Raw genomic sequence first — 6,952 nt, forward strand, 5'->3', positions numbered from 1 at the left:
TGTATTTTCGGAGTGTTTTTTCTTACCCTACAGGTATTTTGCTTATATATTATTGTTTCTGATTTTGTATTTTTAGGGAATTTCTGTGTGTGCCAATGTGTGTGTCTTCATGTCTTTGTTTATTTGTGCTTTTTCTATGGCTTTTTTTTAGACAGGGTAGCTTTGGAGCCTGTCCTGGAACTAGCTCTTGTAGACCAGGCTGGCCTCAAACTCGCAGAGATCCGCCTGTCTCTGCCTCTTGAGTGCTGGGATTAAAGGTGTGCACCACCACCGCCCAGCAGTTCTTTGTTTTTATGTTTATTTGTTTGTATTGTCCTATACAAGTTTATTTGTTTTTATTTAATCTCATTTTATTTTTTTCTTCCTTCTTCCCTCCCTCCCTCCCTCTCTCCCTCCTTCTTTCTTTCTTTCCTTCTTTCTTCCAGATGCCTATTTGTTTTCTAATGAGAGAGAGCAAGAAAGAAAGTAGATTTGGAGAGGTGGGGGGAGAACTGGATAGGGTTTAGAGATGGGCAACCATAATCAGAATATATTGTATGAATGAAAATTTATTTTCAATTAAAAATAAAGTTAAAACAAGCCAACTATTTCAAAGCACTTTAATTTAATTTCAATAAATCAACACAAAAGGCCCCCAAACAATGAAGGAAAACATTTCCCATATAACTCTGAAGACAATGCTGTTTAACATGTGCCTACCGAATATGATGGTTTGCTGAACAATGGAGTGAATCTCATCACCCGCAATTCCTTATATGATCTAGTTGTGAAATGGATGCTTCTAATGCTCCAAACTGTTTTAATCTGAAATTTAAGACCACACCTTCCCATTGTCACATTCCTCAGTTAAGATATCTACAATTTCCACAACCATTCAAACAACAAAAGCACTGATATAAACCACATGGATTTAAGGCTCCGTTATGTAATAGAGAGCTCAGAGCTAATTGGAGAAATATACCCACTAGTTGTACTACTGGTAGCTATAAACTGATTGTCTCATGGCTATTAGAAGTTGGTTCTTAGCATGTAGACTCATGCTAAAGAATTCACCTCATTCGAGTTTTGACCCAATAGTTCAACAATCAAGAAGTCCACAGTCTTATTGGTATAACTTATATGTAGTTTCTCAAAGTCGCTTATGCTCACGAGTAAGAGCAGCAAATATCCCACTTTTACATTTTACTGGAATTTTACATACTCAATTCATGATTTAAAAATATCTAGGTTTTCAGTCCTCCAAACTCTCTGAAGACACAGTGTGCCATGCACTTAAGTCTTCTGCTTCTCCCTCTATTTTCTTCAGAAACATTTCTCAAGTGTCTACCTGTCCTAGATGGGATTTATTTTCCAGAGGTGTACTCTTATTCACCTGAAAGAAGGGGAAGAGAGAAGATCTGAAACACAAGCTTCATTGGGTAAGTTTTACATTAGTCATTGGAAGCTGGACAGTATAAGAATGTGGCTTTGGGGGCTCAAGAAGTCTGAGTCTTGGTGTGGAATCGAGAACTTGGCTGTGCCACTGCAGCTTTCCCAGTGAGGGATTTTCAGGGGGGTGTGGACTGGGGTGTATGGTTTGCTTACCTATCAGGTGTAAACAAACTTCCAGGCACTCAGGTCATTTTGGGCTCCCAGTTTGTCTTTAGTCTGTTCCAGTTCCACCTTTCATTTCTAGGAAAAACAAGTTGATCACTGGGCATACCAATGTTGATCTCAGTTGAGCCACACTCGGTGTCTGGATTGCTTGAGGTACTAGATTTGTGAGGTACACTCTTAGGCCTCCTCCTCTTTGGTTGCTAGCCACACAACAAGAATGTTTCCCCTGTGTACAGACACCCGCTGTTGCTGTTTTTTTTTGGGGGGGGGGGTGGAATTCCTTTAAGCCAGTCACGCCATTTGAGTGGACATCATTTTATGATGTTTCCATTTTAGGATTAACTCATCTCATGCCATAACTTTGAGCTTTTTCACTTTGATGGACCTTTTTGGGAAGAAGGTCTTCATTAGTCATCTTGAACTCTTTCCAGTCCAAGATTGCTTGGAGACTCACATAGGTGGAGGATACTCAGCCACTGGCCCTCCCTCTTTCCTGCCACATAAGCCCTGCCACATAAGCCTTTACTTGCAGGTCTCATGCCCATACCTAGAGTGACACAATTTTAAGGATAAGTTTTTTTTTAAATTTTTTTCTTTATGAAATTGGCTCTCTATCCTTATTAGATTTAAAGATGCTAGGACCGGAGGAAGAACTTAGTGATAAAATGCCAGCTTAGTAGATATTAGACTCTTCATTCTATCTTGTTAACACTATCCCCAAACACAAACAAAACCCTCCAAAAAATCACTTATAAAAAACAAAGATAGCTTTCCATGGTGGTGGACAACTGTAATCCTAGTACTCAGGAAACTGAGATAGAAAGGATAGAGTTTGGCTAAAGGCCAGCATGGACTACATGGTAAGTTCCTGGCTGTACAGGTCTACACAGACATTTTGAAAAGCCATAAACCAAAAGAAAAGAAAGGAATAAGTTAGCTAATTAGATACAAAGACATTTTTGAACATTTTTGGAAATTTAGTGATAATATCGAGGTTGGTAAATTGTTCTTAATGGTCATCGATGAAATAGTAAAAGGTACCAAAACTTCAGAGATTTTGAGTCTTAGCTAGAGTGCCAATAATAACGTAAGGCTTCTGTGTGCCCTGAAGAAGACCCTTATTTCCTATACCCACAAGGATGGGAATACTGACAGGCCAATGCAGAATCTCATCTTTTAACACGAGAAATTCCAGCATAAATTAGATTCCCGACCTCATAAAGTGTCTACTGTGATGGAGGAGTGTTTATGTGTTACTTTCATTATTAATAAAGAAAACTGCCTTGGCCCTTTAAGAGAAAATTAGGTAGGTGGAGTAGACAGAACAAAATTGTGGGAACAAGAAAGTAGAGTGAGAGAGACGCTTCAGGCATTCGCCATAGTGAGTCTCCATGCTGCTCCTCTCCGAGATGGACGCAGGTTAAGATCTCTCCTGGTAAGCCACACCTCGTGGTGCTACCCAGATTACTAAATATGGGTTAAAGGAAGATGTAAAAATTAACCAAAAAGAGGCTGAAACTATGGGCCAGGCAGTGTTTTAAAAGAATACAGTTTCCGTGTAATTATTTTGGGTAAAGCTAGCCGGTTGCTGGGAACTGGGCGGCGGGAACGCAGCCCACCGCTTCACACTACAGATTGGCGCTCCAACGTGGTGACTAAATCCACTTAACAACCTTGCCCGCTTGGGATCGGAAAAAAAAGTACTCTGAGACCATGCCAATGGCTCACTGCTCCCTGCCTGCACCTGGGCAGATGGCGTAATCAGGCTTAGGCGAGCGGGACAGCATTTGCGGATTCCTGCCACCATAGAGAGAGAGATGTTTTCAGACTGCGCGGTGCTCTGCGCGTCAGATTTGACTGTAACTTGGATAAAGAGTTTTTGTGCTGCACGCTCAGTCTCAGAAAAAACTGCGCCCATTTTCCCAAATATTGCTTATAAATGTTCTTTTACATTTAAAGGGGGAGATGATATAGATATGAATTTACATTGGTATAGATTTTAAGGTCAATTTTGTTATATGTATATGTATTTCTGATCTTGATTAAGCTATTGTGATTGTAGTTCATTTTAAAAACTGTAATGTATAATTAGGAAATATAGGTTGTTAATGGATAATCATTGATAATAGTTAAGCTTGTAGTCATGTTATTAGATTTTCTAGATATGTAGAGATATATTTCAGTTAGACATTCTTCATATCTTTCAAAGACTGCAGAATATGGCATTTAATGTTTTAATAACTTAGGGTTTTTCATGACAATGAGACACGTCTGCTCCTGGCAGCACCAATCTACTTCGAGAGGAAGATGGGCATCGAAGAGGCTACTTATGGAGTTTGTTAGCCATTTGGGCAAGAAACTGCTCTTGGCTGGACTGTTCCATAAACTGGACACAAAGAACCTGCAGAGAGAGGACTGCTGAACTTGCCTAAAGGTGAGATGGTCTTTTGGGGTTCCTGATTCATTAAAGAGTCTGCGAGACGTTCTGCAGGACACAGCAAAAAGTGACTAAACTGTCTTTAAAATTTCCTGCTTCATAAAAATGTCTGCTGGATACTTATGGGCCTATAGGCTGAAGATGGATGCCCCAACAGTACAGAGGAACTTTGGGTGACTGTCCAGGCAGCGAGTTGTCTCTGTCATTTCTAGAGTTTTATAAGTTACTTATTTCTTGTTTACTTAGGTAGCATTATATCCTTCTGGAGTCTTTGATGGAGTTAAAAAATAAATAGTTATAGCTTTCCTTAGTTATGATAAAAGATAAAATAGATTTAAATATTGTAACTGTAATACTTGCTTGATAACTGTTTTGTTACATGTAATTTTACTATGTTAAAGTTAAAGCCTTTCTTTTTTGTTTAAACAGGAAAAGGGGAAATGATGGAGGAGTGTTTATGTGTTACTTTCATTATTAATAAAGAAAACTGCCTTGGCCCTTTAAGAGAAAATTAGGTAGGTGGAGTAGACAGAACAAAATTGTGGGAACAAGAAAGTAGAGTGAGAGAGACGCTTCAGGCATTCGCCATAGTGAGTCTCCATGCTGCTCCTCTCCGAGATGGACGCAGGTTAAGATCTCTCCTGGTAAGCCACACCTCGTGGTGCTACCCAGATTACTAAATATGGGTTAAAGGAAGATGTAAAAATTAACCAAAAAGAGGCTAAAACTATGGGCCAGGCAGTGTTTTAAAAGAATACAGTTTCCGTGTAATTATTTTGGGTAAAGCTAGCCGGTTGCTGGGAACTGGGCGGCGGGAACGCAGCCCACCGCTTCACACTACACTACTGTTAAAATGACTGCACTGACTGGGGGGAAAAATCAGATCTTTTAATTTGTAACGGGAACGTGTGTGCATAGCCCAATCAAGTTTAGGACACTGAGTCTGCCATCCAAGTACTGACAAGGGGGATCAGATGAGATTAGACAAGGACACCGAGTCTCGAAATTTTCATAAGCCTTTTTTCCCTTTTCTACTTTTGACCAGATGAAGTCACTTCCCTACCCCTAGCATTATTGGTTTCCATGACTTCTCTACTCCAGCCTAGGGAAACTAACCTTGCAGCACAAGAGGAAACTATAATTTCCTCCTTTGAGGAAGATTCTATGCAGGATAATAGTGATTCTCTAGTCCAATGTGTTAATGAAAACGAAGAATGCACTGAAAAGCCTTATGGAAATGTGCTATTAGTAAGGTAATATCAAAATATAACTTCAAAAAGAGGAACTGTCCTTTATTGGTAGACAATGCTTTTCCTAGAAGATATGCGTTATTAAATGAAAATCATGGTGCAAAGCATGGGGTTTCTTCCTGTGAGTTATTGATCAGGGAGGCCCCAAAGGCCTACAAAACAACCCACGCTACTGCCATTGCCCTTGGTTACCCACCCTAAACACATGGTAATATTCTGTAACTAAAGAAGCCATCTCTTTAGATGTAGCATATAAATACATTGCTTTTAACTGACTAGGATGCTCTCTACCTGCTGGGTGGCTGTCAAGTGCTACAAGGTCCTATGTAGACTGCTACAGAGAAAAAACACCCACCAGTGGTCTTACCCAGCACTGAACTCTGCATGCTACTACACTAATGTGCTAAGTAAGACACACCTGTATTGTAATCCTGGTCCTAATAAGGCAAACCTGCCTACTGAGCAGACCAAGGATTATGATACAGGGATTTTTACAGTAGCCAAGAATTTCACTTTCCTATGCCTCTTTCCACTACATCACCAGGCCCTTCATCTCTCTGTCTATCACAATTCTTGGTTAAGTCAGTAGCCATGAAGCAATTCCTAAAATTTATAAATAAATATATCTTTTTTAAAAAAATCAAGATCTCTCCATTGAGCACTGGCTGTCCTGGAACTCACAGAGATCCTCCTACCTCTACCTCCGGAGTTCTGGGATTCAAGATGTTACCATCATGCCAGGCACATTTATTCTTTTGTTTGTTTGCTTGCTTTTGTTTTTGTTTTTTTTTTTTTGTTTGTTTGTTTGTTTTTTTGAGACGAGGTTTCTCTGTGTAGCCCTAGCTGTCCTGGAACTCGCTCTGTAAACCAGGTTGGCCTTGAGCTCACAGATATCCACCTGCCTCTGCCTCCCAAGTGCTGCAACTAAACACATGCACCACCGCCACCCCAATAAATATATCTTTGTGTGTAAATATAATGTAGAAATCAGAAGAAACAGCTAGAGTCATTGAAAAACAAATACTCTTGGGGAATGGGCAGTGGTGTGGCAGAGACTATTGTTATTTGCTGGAAGTCTGGGTATTATTTTGTTTGTATGAGTGATAGCATAAGTAAAGTATTTGTCATTCTCTAACTGCCAAGGGAACAGACACCCCCAAAAGGCCATCAACTCATAGCGTGGTGCAACTTCAAACGTAGATGTTGTCTTCGGTTATCTGAACTTGGCCTCTATTGTGGGTGAAGTATGTGACAGAGATCCTTCTAGATGCCACCATCTGACAATGGAAATTAATGTGTGCAGGTGGCTTTCAACTGGCCAGCTAATTTCTGCAATATAGGAAATGACTGTAATTTCTGTTTCTGCATCTGGCCTCAAAAGAGAAAGTGGCCCCAATTGCCTATTGAATTTATGGAGATGAGATCTCAAGTATCTCAGGATAATTGTTGGATGAAGGGACAGGCTTTGCCAGAAACGCAATTTCAGTACTTCCTTTTCTCGCAAGGTACGTTGAAACAATTTTTCTCTTTAATTTTTAAAGTACCATATCTTTCAACATCTCCATTCTCACTGTGACTAGCTTTTCTTTGTTAACACAGTTTAGCTCCAATTCTAGTTTTCTAGCTTACCAAAATAGGTTCTACATAGCTAGCTAGCTTCCTGTCTTTT

The 6,952-nt window shown here is 39.9% G+C and overlaps 1 pseudogene; it reads right to left on the minus strand.

The window, feature by feature from the left end:
• Window positions 1–1,587: 1,587 nt before the first annotated feature.
• Window positions 1,588–2,011, minus strand: LOC119804483 (annotated as a pseudogene).
• Between the last annotated feature and the right edge of the window lie 4,941 nt (window positions 2,012–6,952).

This window comes from Arvicola amphibius, chromosome X (assembly GCF_903992535.2).
Source record: "Arvicola amphibius chromosome X, mArvAmp1.2, whole genome shotgun sequence".
In the NCBI taxonomy this organism is placed as follows: Eukaryota; Metazoa; Chordata; class Mammalia; order Rodentia; family Cricetidae; genus Arvicola; species Arvicola amphibius.